This window comes from Schistocerca gregaria, chromosome 2 (genome assembly GCF_023897955.1).
Source record: "Schistocerca gregaria isolate iqSchGreg1 chromosome 2, iqSchGreg1.2, whole genome shotgun sequence".
NCBI classification, from domain to species: Eukaryota; Metazoa; Arthropoda; class Insecta; order Orthoptera; family Acrididae; genus Schistocerca; species Schistocerca gregaria.
In genome coordinates this window covers 689,009,358-689,027,446 of record NC_064921.1, presented here as the reverse complement: position 1 = coordinate 689,027,446, position 18,089 = coordinate 689,009,358, and the positions used below count along the sequence as shown (strand labels likewise).

Genomic DNA, 18,089 nt, shown 5'->3' with positions numbered 1-18,089 from the left:
AACGCAACAGGTGTCTGGCGCAATTGTTAGATCGGTTACTGCTGATGCAATGGCAGGTTATTAGATTGAATTGAGTTTCAACGTGATTTTACAGTCTGCGCACGAGCGACAGGACATCTCCGCAGGAAGTAGCAATGAAGTGAGGATTTTCCCGTACGAACACTTGGTGAATGTAACATCGGAGCGCCGAAAAAAGATCCAGCGAAAACGGGACAAACGACGACCGAAGAAATCGTTCAACGTGACGGAAGTACAACCCTTACGCAAATTGCGTCAGATTTCAGTTCTGGGTCATCAAGTTTCAGCGTGCGAACCATTCAACGAAACATCATCGATGTGGGCTTTCGGTGCCGAAGGCCATCTGGTCTACCCTTAATGACTGCACGACACAAAGCTTTACGCCTCGCCTGAGTCCGTCAATACCGACATCAGACTGTTGTTGACTGGAAACATGTTGCCTGGTCGGACGAGTCTCGTTTCACACTGTGTCGAGCGGATGGACGTGTACGGGTATAGAGACAACCTCATGAATCCATGGACCCTGCATGTCAGCAGGGGACTGTTCAAGCTGGTGGAGGTGCAGCGTGTGCAGTTGGAGTTATATGGGAACTCTGATACGTCTAGATGCGACTCTGACAGGTGACACGTAAGCACCCTGTCTGTTCACCTGCATCCATTCGTGTCCACTGTGCATTCGGACAGACTTTGGCAATTCCAGAGGGACAATGTGACACCCCACACGTCCAGAATTGCTACAGAATGGCTTCAGGAGCACATGCCTGAGTTTAAACTCTTTCGCTGGCCACAAAACTCCCCAGACATGAACATTACTGAGCGGATCTGGGATGACTTGCAGCGTGCTGTTCAGAAGGATCTCCACTCCGTCTTACTCTTTCGGATTTATGGGGAGCCCTGCAGGATCCATGGTGTCAATTCCGTGCAGCACTACTTCAGACCTTAGTCGAGTCCATGTCACGTTGTGTTCCGACACTTCCGCGTGCTCGCGGGGGCCCTACACGATATTAGGTGGGTGTACCAATTTCTTTGGCCCTTCAGTGCAAAATCTGTAGAGTTTTCGTGAAAAGACAGCAATTTCCCGTCAACAGTTTTATGACGCGGTTGCTGAAGCCGCCGTATTTTTCACTGCGACCGTTCACTTTATGCCACCCAGACTGCCCTTCCCAGTGCCCGAAAACTAAGAGTGAACTGAAATTAATGGAAGAAATCTTATTTGATTCACGATGTTGACGAGATGAATTTATTGGTACAGAGCAATGACCCATCAACTGTGTAGTTAAAAACCTCACTAACTAAATCAGCCAAATGAACGTCAAAAGTTTCCCCAACACACGACCGACGTTAGGCCAAGCAAAGCGGGTTATCGGGTGGAAGGCTTTAAATATTTTTTTACCGTTCACCATTCAATTAACATTGAAGTCGCTCAAGATGGCGAGTTTTCTCGAAGTTCGAGCTTACTCTCAACCCTAGCCAGAGCGCACGCTAGCGCGCAGGGACACCAGTTGTGCGAGAGTTCGAACTTTTGTCCAACCAGGCCCTGTAACCTAAACTTCAAACGGCCGAGCCACTCCACCGGTCTGGGGCCACTGTAGCTGTTAGCGCCTCCACCCTGAGTTTTGCTGGCATGGGGCACGTCTTCGCCCTCCTGCGGAAGCATGCTATGTGGTGGCCGAAGTAACAGAAACACACACACACTTGATCTCCGGGCCTCAGTTGTAACCAAGTCGCGTGAGACACGTCGCTTCGTGAGCACCCGCAACGTGGAAGTTAGCGCCATCTCTCCCCATCACCTTGGATGGAACGTAAGATTTGCGCTCTATGGAAACTACGGTTCGATAGTTTTAGTACACAACATAAACGACGTTGTAAATGGTAGGGTTACCAGTAGTACAGGTGGCGTTTTAGAACCACAGATCATTCAGTATTATTCCACTGTGCATTTTATATTCTTAAAGAAAATAAATTGCATTTTGTAAGTATTAAAAGTTATTTGATCGCGTAATCTCTGCGCTTTTACGTAACTAAAGTAATTACTTCTGATACAAGTACATTTTACATGCAAGAACATAAACAGGTAAGTGTTATTTCGTACTCAATAGAACGTTCTAGTTCACGACCAAATGCACGGGTTCCCTTTTACTACTGATAAATGGGAAAGTTGTTTCTGAATAACAAACACGTTTTATACAAGTTCAACGAAGTACTGAAGCGAGATTTGATATAATTTTGTTTTGGTTTTCTTTTATTTTACCTTTTTGTCGAAGAAATTGCTGTTTCTAGCGCTGTATGATAAATAAGTGGGTTGTAACTTTAAACAGTTGCAACACTGCTGTGGCGACACAATGCAATGGAATCTAGTATTGTCGCTGATAGCACACGTTGTTGTCATACCCACCTCACCTCCCAGCAAATGGACTCCCCCGTCGCACGTCACCGCACTGCGCACAATAGAGGGAGACGCAGTCGCTCGTGAGCGAGCGGTCTAACGTAGTAGTGTCACTATGTTTCCGAAACAGGAACAACGGAGTTGGATCAAGATTGAATGTGCCAGAGGTCGTATAGCACGACAGTGTTATCAAGGTCTTGAAGGAACACACAAGAAAGAAGCGGCGACACTTTATCTGCGCAACCCACCCATTTTTTGCACAACAATGCGCGGGCACATACAGCGCAAGCTGTGGCTGCTCTGTTCGCTCGATGGGACTGGGAAGTACTGTACCATCCACCATACTTCCCTGACTTAAGTCGTTGTGACTTCGATTTGATTCCGAAGATGAAGGAACCACTTCGTGGCATGCGCTTAAGAACTGTTCCAGACATTCGAGAGGCAGTAGAGCACTTCATTCGCACCGTTAACAGAACACGCTCTGCTGACAGTATACTACGCCTTCCACATCGCTGGCAACGGGTTCTACAGAACATTGGTGACTACTTTGAAGGACAGTAACAGGTGCAAACATGTAACTCTTGTTTCTGTTGTGAATAAATAGTTGCCACTGTTTAAGTTCCAAACCTCGTATGTATGGTTTTCTTTATCTTTAACACCCTCTGTTTCATGTTCCAAATGAATAAATTAAACATTGATAATTTTAAATTTGCTGTAAATAATGTTAACTTGAAACTTCCTGGCAGATTAAAACTGTGTGCCCGACCGAGACTTAAACTCGGGACCTTTGCCTTTCGCGGGCAAGTGCTCTACCATCTGAGCTACCGAAGCACGACTCACGCCCGGTACTCACAGCTCAGATGGTAGAGCACTTGCCCGCGAAAGGCAAAGGTCCCGAGTTCGAGTCTCGGTCGGGCACACAGTTTTAATCTGCCAGGAAGTTTCATATCAGCGCACACTCCGCTGCAGAGTGAAAATCTCATTCTGGAAACATCCCCCAGGCTGTGGCGAAGCCATGTCTCCTCAATATCCTTTCTTTCAGGAGTGCTAGTTCTGCAAGTTTCGCAGGAGAGCTTCTGTAAAGTTTGGAAGGTAGGAGACGAGGTACTGGCAGAAGTAAAGCTGTGAGTACCGGGCGTGAGTCGTGCTTCGGTAGCTCAGATGGTAGAGCACTTGCCCACGAAAGGCAAAGGTCCGAGTTCGAGTCTCGGTCGGGCACACAGTTTTAATCTGTCAGGAAGTTTCATATCAGCGCACACTCCGCTGAAGAGTGCAAATCTCATTCTGGAATGTTAACTTATTTAACAGACAGGGAGATACCTTTGTAGAACAAAAATGTTCTGTACGTTACCTAACGCCGGAAAGATATGCAGCACACCTTACGTACAGGAAACGCGGAACGACCTAAACTGACCAAAGCCACTAGGAAAACTACAGTAGTCTACGCTTGCTTATGACACTACGGATCCGTAACATACTTTTACAACCCTAATGCAGCAACATGTACGGGGCAGACAGCAGTCGAGTAACAGGACAGGAGGTGGGGCGGCTGCACTCTTTCAGTCATAACGAGTGCCTCGCTTGCATGCGCCACTCCCAGTCTGTCAACAGTAATGCAATAAGCCTCAAAGCCCCCCGTTTCTATAACGGGATATCGATTCCCGTAGATTCCATTTGCATGTTCGAGGTTCAGCTCTCGCCATTATTTCTCACTTTCTACGTACTGGTTTTCGGTTTCATTTTCACTGACTTCCTTAATGCCTTTGTGTAACACCTTGCGAACAGCAGGAAGGCAGCTCGCCAAATCATTTGTAACTGTGTGCAAAGAACTGTAACTGTGTGACCCCAATACCTCAATTTGTTTCCTCTGATTTACAATGTAATTTCACGTTTAACTTCACTGACTGTAGCTATCCCTTGTCCATTTTTTTTAATTAATTGTATCATCGGCTATACAATAAACCTTTGCGAGTATACGCCGAAAACCCCTTTTACACGGAAGACTTCCTGGTCAAAACAGATTACTTGAAGTGCGTGTCCCTTTCGTGCATGCGTGTAAATCAGCAACCAACTACGACGCAAGTGTGTATGTGGCGTCAATGATCTGTGGATTGTGCCGAATAGTGAGTTCTAAATCTCAGCGTATGCTACACACTGCGCATGCGCACAGACAAGGGAGTCCAGCGGCGTCCTCTCCCAACATCGGAAGTTATAACCTATTGTTGTCGAGCTCACTCCTATTATTGAAATTTATTTTATGGTCCGTGTGTTCTTAATCTTTATTGCGTTTTTCCTTTGTTTTCGTGGCACACTGAAAAGTTACATAAGGTTCCGGTATTTTTTCCTACTAATGTTATCCTACAAGAAACGAAATACCTGAAAGCAAAAAATATTTGTTTCACAGAGAAAAAACCAAAATTATGCAGAAATAAAAGTGTAAACAGATAAACGTGTTTAAATGAAAGTTAATTCATCAGCGAAAAAGTGGTATTTACTGAATAAGAAAAATTATTTTCAATGTTATTTGGCACTTAGCAAGAAAACAAGATACAAAGGATAAAGCAAAAAGACACTATTTTACAGCGTTCTCCATATTGTCGTCTGATGTGTTTGCAAGTACTCATCTTCTCAAGCAAATATATGTGTATGTTCTGAAATGTTTGGAGGACACCTTTCCTATTCTCTCAGTTCTCAGGAGTGTAGAAAATTTACCACATGACCGATACAAGAACTTCGACTACGAAATCTACTTTGGTCATTAATAAACTATATTGTCATTGCTTATTCCTACGTTTTATCACTACATTTCCATTTTTCCGTATAAAGGATAGTCCCTCATAACATCATTTTCACCATTCAGATGCCAAACTGCACAGCAGACAGACAGCTCTCACGACACCGGAAATTTTTGCGCTGGCGTGTAAACGAAAATGACCGCTCAAAACAGACAAGTCTTAAGTAGGGAACATAATGTCAGGGGCGCTCCAGTAGACGCCCTTTCCTCGAGCATTCGACCGAGACAGTCGATCGTGTAAAGGGCCTGAAGACGGATGCCTACGGGGTCAAGGAACAGTTTATCAGCCGTTTGATACGGTAAGGGTGCTAAGCCATCCTTCATTCTTTTATTATTAGTAACCACAGCCATGATGACAACCACATTAACTACAACTCGCCATTACGACCAAGCGGTAAAAACACTAGTTGCAAATGACTTGCCTCGGGCATGGATGTGGTGATGTCCTTGGGTTAGTCAGGTTTAAGTAGTTCTAAGTTCTAGGCGACTGATGACCTCAGAAGTTAGGTCCCATAGTGCTCAGAGCCATTTGAACCAGTTTTTTGCAAATGACTGGCTTTTGCAGAAAGGCTTTGCTCCATTTGGAGCAAGCACACTTTCTGTGTAGTGCGATCGCGTTCTTCGGGGAGAAATCCACGATCTGCCACGTGAACCGCAATAGTCTGCATACGTCGGATCTTTACCCAACTACAGCAGGTACGGGGTATTTACAGAAAAAAAGGATCTTTGTGTTGCGATGGTTCTCATCTGCCTTGAGTGAGGTTCAGCAGAACAACATAACTGCGCCGAAGGAAACTGCGCAATTTCCCGTGTTATGTAGCGATTGCTGAAGCCGCCGAGTTTTTCACTGTGACCGCTTTGCGGTAGAATCGTCTAAACCAGGGGTCGCCAAACTATGGGCCGCAGTCAATTTATCTGGCCCACCGACTGTTCTTGAATATGCCTGATAAAACATCTGAAACAACACTTTGTGATACAATTTAAATTTCATGTTTTGAAAACCAATTTAAATTTCATGTTTTGAAAACCAATTTAAATTTCATGTTTTGAAAACCAATTTAAATTTCATGTTTTGAAAACCGGGAGACCGTCATTTGTGTGGGGGGCCTTCCTGACTGCTATGTGCCTTAAATTTACCTTGTTCAGTTTTAAATTGTGTCTTGATACTGTACAGTACTATGATGGAGCCAGTACTCGTCATTTTGTCAGTTATCTGGCCTACTGTTAAAAACGTATGGTGACCTTTGGTCTAAACTTCTGTTTAACAGAATCATGAACGATTCCTAGAAGTGTATGAGACTGCAGTAACAAATAAAAACTATGCAATGATCCGAACAACCGAATGCAAAAAATTGAATCTGTTGCTTTACGTGTCGATTTGACCATTCATTCTTTTGAGCGAACGAGAGCAACCAGATGAGAGTAGTCGATGCAGTCGCCTGATCCCTGGCGCGTTGAGTTCCGAGTGCTATGTCATCAACTGTCCTCATTGATATTTTCGTTCCGGTATTTGCTTTTATTAGGTGCCAAAAAATACCTTTTATTTTAGTTTTTCGTCCGTGTTTATCAATCCGTTTTTCCTTACAGTGATAGCGAACTTTGTCTGGACAGTGGTTAGCACACTGGACTCCCACTCGGGAGGACTACGGTTCGAACCCGCGTTAGGCCATCGAGATTTAGGTTTCCCGTGATTTCCCTAAATCGTTTGAGGTAAGTGCTAGGATGGTTCCTTTGAAAAGAACATGGCCGATTTCCTTCCCCACTCCGAAATTGTGCTCCGTCTCTAATGACCTCGCTGTCGACGGGATAATAAAAACTGATTTCTCCTCCTCCTTCTCCTCCCTACCTGGATCAAAATGCCGAAACGCTCAGTGGGATGGGAATGAAAGAAATATGATGGTTAGAAAGTGATTCTCAAGAAACGTTGAATGCTATATGCGATATCCGCAAGGACGATTCACGTTGTCAAATTACATTAAAGAAATTTTTAAAAAATTGCGAAAGAATGATAATATTTCTCGCAAAAAAAAAAATACTTCCGAGATGGGACAGTATGTTCGAAAAGCAAGTGATTAAGTCACCAAACAAATAAAAGATTGTATCCTATTTGCTTCCCATGCACGACATTAGTATTTACCAAATAAAAACTGTCAATGACGGGTGCAAACCAGCACGAAGAGATGCAGTTTCAGTAATTTAAATAAAAAAGGAATAGTTCATTTATTTAAACAAAATTATAACGTAGCACCAGTTATTAACCTTTTAAAGCAATCAAAAATTCATATTTAATGCGAGAACTATGAAAATTTTATTTAAGTGAATAAATACATAAATTCTGAAAATACTTAGTTTTTGAGAGTTACGTTTTATTTGCTTCTCCTTGAAATAACATACGCTGTGTCTCAAAAATGTTGGAGACCTTAGTCATGATTCACGTACGAGGGGCGTTCAATAAATAACGCAACACTTTTTCCGGCCAATTTCGGGTGTCATTTGTTGTGGGACATCGTGGAATTTTCCCGCTTCAGCCTATACAGTTTCATGAAGTTCCCACGTAAGTGGAGGCGCTATACGTAGCCTTGAAAATGGTGTCTGTAACTGAGGTGCATTCCCAGTAGAGCGCTGTAATTTAGTTTCTTTTGGCGGAAAATTAGTGTATCGCAGATATTCATAGGTGCTTGCAGAATAACTACAGAGACCCGGCAGCTCTCGTGTGCGTGCCGGCCGGTCGCACACAGCTGTTACTCGTACGAAGCTGGAACGTGCGGACACTTATTCGAGGTGATCGGTCGATCACGATCAAATAATTCGCTGCACAGCTGGATATGTCTGTTGGTACTGCTGACAGTCTTCCACCACTTACGCCACTCAGAGCGCCGGAGGGCCGTCTACGCGGAATTGCTTGCATGTTACGAAGCAGGTTACTGATGCAGCAAGACGTGGGCTCCGACCATACTAGAGAGACCAGTACCGTGGCGTAAGGCCGTTGCACTGAACGGAGCTTATGTTGAAAAATAGGTTTTTATACCCGAAAGAGCGGGGAATAATATCGTGTATTGGAATCCTGAATAAAACAATCATGCTTCCAGAAAAGGTGTGTTGCAATACTTGTTGAACGCCCCCACATACAGGGTGGTCCATTGATCGTGACCGGGCCAAATATCTCACGAAATAAGCATCAAACGAAAAAACTACTCGTCTAGCTTGAAGGCGGAAACCAGATGGCGCTATGGTTGGCCCGCTAGATGGCGCTGCCATAGGTCAAACGGATATCAACTGCGTTTTCTTTAATAGGAATCCCCATTTTTATTACATTTTCGTGTAGTACGTAAAGAAATATGAATGTTTTAGTTGGACCACTGTTTTCGCTTTCTGATAGATGGCGTTGTAATAATCAGAAACGTACAAGAACGTGGTATCACGTAACATTTCGGCAGTGCGGACGGCATTTGATTCGTGGTACATTACCCGTGTTAAAATGGACCGTTTACCAGAGGCGGGAAATGTCTATGTCGGGTTGATGTATGGCTATTGCGATCAAAATGCCCAAAGGGCGTGTGCTATGTATGCTGCTCGGTATCCTGCACAACATCATCCAATTGTCCGGACCGTTCGCCGGATAGTTACGTTATTTAAGGAAACAGGAAGTGTTCAGCCACATGTGAAACGTCAACCAAGACCTGCAACAAATGATGATACCCAAGTAGGTGTTTTAGCTGCTGTCGCGGCTAATCCGCACATCAGCTGCAGACAAATTGCACGAGAATCGGGAATCTCAATATCGGTGTTGAGAATGCTACATCAACATCGATTGCACCCGTACCATATTTCTATGCACCAGGAATTGCATGGCGACGACTTTGAACGTCGTGTACAGTTCTGCCACTGGGCAGAAGAGAAATTACGAGACGATGACAGATTTTTTGCACGCGTTCTATTTAGCGACGAAGCGTCATTCAGTAACAGCGGTAACGTAAAATATGCGCTACTGGGCAACGGAAAATCCATGATGGCTGCGACAAGTGGAACATCAGCGGCCTTGGCGGAATAGTGTGTGGTGGGGCATTATGGGAGGAATGATAATTGGCCCCCATTTCATTGATGGTAATGTAAATGGTGCAATGTATGCTAACTTCCAACGTAATGTTCTACCGATGTTACTACAAGATGTTTCACTGCATGACAGAATAGCGATGTACTGCCAACATGATGAATTTCCGGCACTTAGCTCGCCTACGGTTGAAGCGATATTGAATAGCATAGATCATGACAGGTGGACTGGTCGTTGAAGCACTGGCCCGCACGTTCACCGGATGTGACGTCCCCGGATTTCTCTCTGTGGGCAAAGTTGAAGGATATTTGCTATCGTGATTCACCGACAACGCCTGACAACATGCGTCAGCGCATTGTCAATGCATGTGCTAACATTACGGAAGGCGAACTACTCGCTGTTTAGAGGAATGCCATTACACGTATTGCCAAATGCATTGAGGTTGACGGACATTGAGCATTTATTGCATTAATATGGTATTTAAAGGTAATCACGTTGTAACAGCATGCGTTCTCAAAAATAAGTTCACAAAGGTACATGTATCATATTGGAACAACCGAAATAAAATGTTCAAACGTACCTACGTTCTGTATTTTAATTTAAAAGCCTACCTGTTACCAACTGTTCGTCTAAAATTGTGAGCCATATGTTTGTGACTATTACAGCGCCATCTACCACAAAGTGAAAAAGTGGTGTAACTAAAACATTTCTTTACATACTACACGAACATGCAACAAAAATGGGGGTTCCTATTTTTAAAAAGCAGTTTATATATCTCTGACCTATGGCAGCGCCATTTAGCGGGTCAACCATAGCGCCATCTGGTTTCCCCCTTCAAGCTAGACGAGTTTCGTTCTTTGTAGTTTTTTCGTTTGACGCTCACTTCGTGAGATATTTGGCCCTGTCACGAGCAATGGAGCACCCTGTATAACTGAAAAAGTATGAAGTTCGATCACTGAAACCCGGAGATTGAAAGCATTCATAAAACCGATTTAACCGTCAGTCTTGTGTCAATCTGTGAAACCACTTAAACCCCAAGAGTTATTGGAAAACATTCATACAGTTTCATTCCACTGAAAAACAGAGTGAACGAGAAAACGATCGTCTGGCGAGTCGACCTCTCGTGCCCTTCCGCATGCTGACGGAAAACGGACGGTCCGTCAGTCACTTCACTTCCATCGCTCAGTACTGAGGAGTGCGACGCGACTTGGTGTAGAGTTGCCATGTGACTCTGCCTCCTATTCTCAGCTTCTACGCATGCGCAGTTCTCGTCGCAAGTCCCGCGCAGCGGTTATAGCTCAGGGCAGCAGCTGATAACTGGAGCTGTGTGCGCGAGGCCGCTCAAATGCATGGGATGCAGAAGCATTCACGCCATTGCCACGAGATACTTAGTTGTCGAAATGCGGGATTAAATCTAATTTCTGCGAAAGAAAACAAAGAGAACAGTGTCCTCTCGGCCAGCTAGCACACCTTGGGAACGTGAGCAGACAGCTCTTCGTGCCGCCGGCACGCGCGGCTGCCTGCAGACGTTCCTTTGTTCCCTCCTCTCCTCTCCTCTCTCCGGCCTGCCCACGCGGTCACGGCCGGCCGAAGCGCCGACTTGAAAGCAGTTCCGCCAACAGCTGCGTTCGCGGAAACGCGAGTCAGCTTGCTAGTCTCCAACACATTCACTCGTCAGCGGTGTGCCCTTAAAGGTCCAACTACCTGGGAGCTTACAGCTATTTACAACACTAATTTCACGTGTGGCTCTGTTTCACGTTAGGATCTCTTTCCATCGAGCAAAGTTACCTTCTATTTCAAGCTACATTTTCTTATTAAAAAAAATAGATTCCTGTTTTTTCTTTTTGTTCTTTAGGACAAGTGTGTTCTGAACGATTACGCAGTAACTGCAGCATCATCGCAAAGGATATTTGTTTCCTTAATCTTGTTAAAGGTGAATCAAAGTTATATTGACTTAACCGACAGCGGCTGTTTCAAACGTACCAAAATGCCTTTTGGAGATCACTATGAAATACAAGCTTTGTTGACTGACATTTATTGAAGCAACACGTTTCGAGCTATAAACGTCTGCAGTGCACAATGGCAACACAGAAACATTTAACAAAAGCACACGTCTACGAGTATAAAAGCTGTTATGTATAATCTTTGCATGTTTTGCTGCGGTGAAAGAAGGAAAACCTAATGTGAGGGAATATTCATGTCGTTTGTTGATCTATTATTCAACACAAAAAATTTTAAATGCTCACTTTTGTATTAAATGTCTATCTTGCTGTGTGTGTTCAGTTGAAGGGTGGTAAAAACCGACTGGTTAAAACTGATACCGGTACTTTAGTTCTGAATAACCCGTATTTTCGGTATTTGCTGTTATGTTAGGTGTTTTTTAGTAATTACCGGGTAAAAGAACTATTTTTAAAGCACGGGTAATTTTTATTAGTAAAATGTACAATGCTTTGAAATATCGCGTTATTATAGGAAACGGGAAAAGCGATCAGTGCTATCTTAATGACATTGGCGACACAGACGGGCAACAAACAAATGGCGTAAGGTTTGGTACAGCGCTGCTCAGACTATAATGTACCTGTTACCATGGGTCGTGGCTCATTAGATGGTACGCGTATTCATGCAGTGTGCAGGACTTTCACCTGGCCTGTATGGCGGTTTCTCATTGCAGTCTTCAGACATCCGCTGTATTACAGAATGGCACCATCCCTAATCTGGAAGTATTTTAGGAAGTGCAACATCAGTGATGTACAATGCTTCATTTCCCTTTAAAGATTAAAAACGAAAGCAGCCACAACAAATCAGCGATATACAAGTCCTATCTACACAACATGCGTTATCTACTTTTGGCTCTTGAAAACTAACGAATTAACACGCAAAATAGTGTCTTTCAACCTCTTATCGAGCGAGGTGGCGCAGTGGTTAGCACACTGGACTCGCATTCAGGAGGACGACGGTTCAATCCCGTCTCCGGCCATCCTGATTTAGGTTTTCCGTGATTGCCCTAAATCGCTTGAGGCAAATGCTGGGATGCTTCCTTTGAAAGGTCACGGCCGATTTCCTTCCCCATCCTTTCCTCACCCGAGCTTGCGATCCGTCTCTAATGACCTCGTTGTCGACGGGACGTTAGCACTAATCTCCTCCTCCTCTTTCAACGTCAGTTTTCACCCTATAGCATTGACTATTTGTTAATGTCCAAATAGTGTTATCATCCCCAATTACAAAATGATTTTTGAGCAGAGTTTCAGGGAATTATAATCAATAGCAGAATACTGGTGATTTTTATAGTAGTCAAGCACTAATCACTTTTCGAGAAAAGCATCCAATGGTGAACACAGTTTTTTTATTTGCCTATTTAATATTTTGATTCTATGTATCTTGAAACTGAAGGAGTCAATTTTTCTTCGTTATTCGATTTCTACTTTTATAACAGTATGTAACAGAAATAAAAAACCTAAAATTGGTTATTTCAGAAATCGTTTATTTTGTGCGGCATTAACAGCCCATTTGAACCGCCTTTTAAAAAAGCATATAACCGAAAATCTTTTATATCATCGAAAACCGCCACCCTTTATTCGGCCTTCTGCATTGCTATGGCTCCTTGGTATTGTTTATAAAGTGATCAACAAGATCAAGTAACCATAGCATCTTAAGAAGCATACCCCAGATTTCGTACGAAAACTTCAGTAATTTTCCTTTTGCTTCAAATAGCACACCAATAAACGAAGTGAATATTACTTCATCTTTTTCTTTTCTCTTCCAAGACTGTAGAGAACAACTTTAATATCTGTATGTACTTCTGTTAAATGCTTTTGCATTACTATCTTAGCCCGAAGATTAGGTTTACACATCCAGACGTGTTGCTTCATTAAATAATTTAGGGCAACAAGTATTTTAAGTGGTAGCGGTCTCTATGAAATAAACCTTTTCGTATTGTTAATGGTTACGGAGCTCCGAAGGTCAAGTGTCAATTACTTGAAGTATCGCAACCACCCACTTTTTATATAGCTTCATTTACGCCAAAAACGTTTATCGGCCTTTCACCAATCGTCAGTGTAGCGTTTTTAACGACTGCATTCTGAATACTTCAATTGTTTTATTCTTTAACGTTTAGCTCTTCGTTTCCCCGACTCAAACGCATGGCGCACACACTTTTGCGTATACTGGTGCCGTCATGGCGAATGCTGCGCTGCGTCACTGGATCCTAAAGAGTGCCGCCTATGTACATAAATACGAAAAAAAGGAGCGACAAGTTACAGAATCACGGAAGTTCAAGTGTCCAAAACGCAGTGGACAGAAACAATGTGTGAGGATACAAGCGTATTACACCAGCTGAAGATGTGTGAAAGCCCACAATGAATATTGGCGTAAATAAAGTTTGCGAACCTGCCTGGTTACTGTATTTCTTCAAGTATGTCATTTTATGAGCATCTTATTTCACTACACCAGAAGGTAAATCTGTAGGTAGAATGTGGATGGTACAAATTAGAGCTTTATCGATTTCAACTGGACAGCTGCAGCTTCATTTCATCTACCAATAGGTGATCAGTCCATTAAATATCCAAATCTGGACTGGACTATCATAACTTATCTTAATAGTTTATTATCGAAATTGACTGCACTTTCACTATTTGCGTATTTAAATTGAACATTATACCGGTAACCAGTTTTGGTCCGATCCAGAAATAATACCTTGTACGCTTCCCTGAATATGATTTCCGTGTCTCCTCGAATCAACTTTCGTCGCCAATTTAGCCATCGTCAGTGGGTTTTTATTCTAGCGTCATGAACTGACATAATACAGAGAATTTTTTTTTAATGTGATACAGTATTCTCTTAACATTTACATGTCGACTTTAACAATGGTGGGAGGAGGGGGTAATAACCCTTCTAAAATTGCAGTTCATCCACTTAATCAGTACCGGTAGGTCGCTGGAGCAACGAGTACGAAAGAAATCTAAGTCTAGGCAAAATACGTACGATGCTTAAAGTAAAGTAGAAATTGTGAAAAGCAGTCACTTCACTACCACAAAGAAGAAACAGTTATCGACTGGATACGTTCATATCAATACCACATACAAGAGCAAAGGACGTGAAGAGCCACGTAACGAAAATGATTTGGCAAAAGTCATATCTGCAAGGAACTCAGTGGCGTTTATATGACATCTTTCCTCGGCGTGTGAGCGACATCTGCACTTCCTAGAGGAAATATAGTCAGCCACGGTGACTACTAAGATAGCATTTCATATGTAGATACAGTATCTGCATTTCGTACCACGTGCTTCAAGTTACACAACTGAGGTCACAAATATAGTACAAGTTGCATGCATCTGCTGCATGGAATACTGAAGTAAGCAGGGGAAACGGAGTTGTGATTTAAGACCTTGCACATCTTGTTTCTAATATTATACTGTGTGTGCCCTGCGAACCTCTGTCAGCTAACAGACGTGGAGGTGCTTTCTACTGTCTTAAGACCGGTTTAGCAGGCTTCAGATCAGTTCCCAAGTGTGTTACTCTCTGCGACGACTGAAGGTTTCATTACATTTCACTGATTGTACAGGGGCTCCCAAACTTCTACTCTGAAGGAACATTTTGAGAGTCCTGGTACTTTGATGGAACGCCTTGCTTATTATGAAACTTAATAAAATTTATTAAATATGATGAAAGCTTGTTTTATTTTATTACTTCAGTTTTATCATTAATATACAGAAATCAAAAAATTTAAAAAATTATTTTCATCAAAATGTCGACGAGAAAACGCCATTGTTACTGCAGAATAGTTTGGGGAACCCTGTATTATAGTATTGCACAGGAAGATACTCTCATCATAGAATGTCACTAATATACCAACTGTTCGCAGACAGGAACAGTTTTTATTCCGTTTCCCCAGCAAATGCCACAGCGCCCAGAATTAAACGCTCAACGTCATACTTACTTGATAGTGTAGACAAAGCTATTTTTCAGTACGTTAACGGCAGAACCAACACAGTAACTCTTAAAAGACACAGGGTGAGCGTGCGTGCGTGCGTGCGCGCAGTGACTTTCTTCCCGGTGCACGTATTGTTGAAACAGAACCACACAGTTCAATTCACTTGCTGCTCAAAATTGTTTACTGGTCAATCTGAGAGTTGCTCCCAAGACCGCGATTGCTGTCGTTTTGGACTTTCGACGGATCACCAGATTTGTGAAATCATCTTACGGACAATACTAAAAGTCTTCTTTAAGTTGTCGCAGGTTTCATTAATGACCGCCTCATGTGCAACCCCGATGAAGCTTCTAAAATCTTTGTCGTTTTGCACCTAGTTTCGACAGTGTCATCACCTAGCCTACTTCAGTATTACTGTCATGGCGCATGTGGAATACAGTATTTTAAAATTGTACCTCTATTTGGTGATGTGAAGGTAAGAGGAACTGGGATGTGGCACATCACATAGCCCAGAACATAACCATGGACTAGATTATCTGCCACGCTCTAGGTCAACTTCTCACAGCACTACATGGATATGAGACATCTTAGATACACGGAGATCTGGTACACATTTTAAAATTCTAAAAACTGCCGAATGGTAGACTATCAAAAGTAGCAGCATAACAAAGATTTTAGAGGTTTTATCGTGGTTACACATAACGCTGGCTTGGTATTTACTTACGTAACAAAGACGTCGCCTACCTCATGAGCGATTCACAGTAACATTTCTAATAATTGCTATTGGTATACTATGCACTTCTCGTTTGACGTTGCCAGCCGTGTATGGGTTTCACATTTCCCTACCGACCGCAAGCCTCGTGCAACAGATTACTCCTTTGATTAGCAAACCGGTTCTTCGGCTGCTACAGCCACATGACTGCAAGCAGAAGTGCAGTACTGTGGCAAACCCACAGATACATGTTCTAATACGCCCGTTTAACTAACGAGTACCTGTTCCATGTATAAGTATATGAACTATGTTAGATATATCTGGCTGAGGCAATGCATTTCTTAAAACACGGGTCTTGGGAGAGTAAAGGCTCGTGCTCTGTCTAGGTATCCTGATTTAAGCTTTCCCTGGTTTTACTAAACCACTTCAGGCAAATGCCGGGATGTGTCCTTCAACCGATCACCTTTCCTGTCCTGCTGTCTTAAACACGTGCGTTTTGCATATGTATCACATCTTCCTTATGCTGAGTTGACAAACAATGTATCAGCGTGAACTGATCTTTGGGCGAATGAATTACTAAAAGTTTCGGGGGCATGTCGCTGCAACTGATACTGTAGTCTAGGGCTGTCTAGAAACAACATTTTCGGCCGGAGGTTGACACTGTCCACTTGTACGAATTGCACATTTTCGCATCACAAACAATCGCTGCCGCCATACCTTTCGGATTCCGTCGTCGGCGACACAGCGGCTAGTGCACAGCTGTCCACAGAGATACGCGGAGCTTCGTCCCTAGTAAGACGCCACGTACGCGAACTCGGCACTTGCACGGCGACCTCCCTGCCCGGCAGCCGCGCACAGACTGTCGGCGAGGCGAGTCTAGTCTAGTCGGGTCGGCACGGCACGGGTTGCTCCCGGCAGGGACACACACACACAGGCACCGCCGTACGCACAGCTATCGACCGCGGCGTGACGTCACGAATGCTGGCGAACTACCAGGCGCCGGCAATCAGGTGGAGAGCGGCCGACCACCCCCGCCGCAGGGTGTCGCAGGTCGTCTCCCTCGACCGTTATCGACATGCAAGAGCACACTTTTCGAAAAACAGAAAAACTCTTGGAAATAATAAAACAAACTCTTACATACACAGGATTTGAAGTTACGTTTCTTCGAACAACTTCTACTCCAGTGGTTCCCTCGCTTTTTGAGACCGTTACCCCTGACTGCAACTAGATATTAGCTAGTAACCCTCGCCCCCCGCTCCTCCCACCATTAACAACATTACCGCCTAACTTTAGAATGAAAAAGAATTTTCTTTGAACTCTTTCATTCAAAAATGGTTCAAATCCCTCTGAGCACTATGGGACTTTAACTTCTGAGGTCATAAGTCCCCCAGAACTTAGAACTACTTAAACCTAACTAACCTAAGTACATCACACACATCCATGCCCGAGGCAGGATTCGAACTAGCGCCTAGAACCGCTCGGCCACGCCGGTCGGCGAACACTTTAATTTTTAAAATGACAGAAGATAAGCTATGTTTAGTTTTCATAGGCGCTTTATTAAAACAAGAATTAATGATTCAGTGACACAATTTTTGCTGTTTCTTTCTGAGAACTTTTTTTTGAAGAATGATGAAGCAATTTTCAGTGCATCACGAATGTTATCTGTAACTCCTTCTCAGAAAAGAAAACTAACTACCCACACTGAGGACTGACACTTGGTACAAAACATACTTGCTCTACACCACTCTTCTTCCTAGCGACACTTGCTATTCTCTGCGCTCTCATTTACAATCAAACAAAGTAAAATGTGTGGACTATACTTAGGACTGCTGTTTGCACATCACTTAATTGCTGGACTCCTTACTTCCCAAGCGGCACAAATTTGAAGGCGTCAAGCTGGCATGCTTTGTGGTTCAAATGGCTCTGAGCACTATGGGACTTAATTTCTGATGTCATCAGTCCCCTAGAACTTAGAACTAGTTAAACCTAACTAACCTAAGGACATCACACACATCCATGCCCGAGGCAAGATTCGAACCTACGACCGTAGTGGTCGCGCGGTTCCAGACTGTAGCGTCTAGAACCGCTCGGTCACTCCGGCCGGCGCCATGCTTTGTGCCTCAGCACTGTAGTGACTGGTGTGCTGTGCTGGCTATTGGTTCTTTTATTTTTACGAAGGGGATAAAGAAGCAATTATAGTCC

General features: G+C 43.5%; 1 protein-coding gene across 1 annotated transcript in view; it reads right to left on the bottom strand.

Annotated features, from left to right (window-relative positions):
* The window catches only part of LOC126334771 (probable multidrug resistance-associated protein lethal(2)03659), a 257,707-nt gene extending 240,828 nt beyond the window's left edge, over positions 1-16,879 (bottom strand). Inside the window, exon 1 of the mRNA XM_049997352.1 lies at positions 16,605-16,879. The gene's annotated coding sequence lies outside the window, so the exon portion shown is untranslated. The remainder of the gene's footprint in view (positions 1-16,604) is intronic.
* Positions 16,880-18,089: the final 1,210 nt, after the last annotated feature.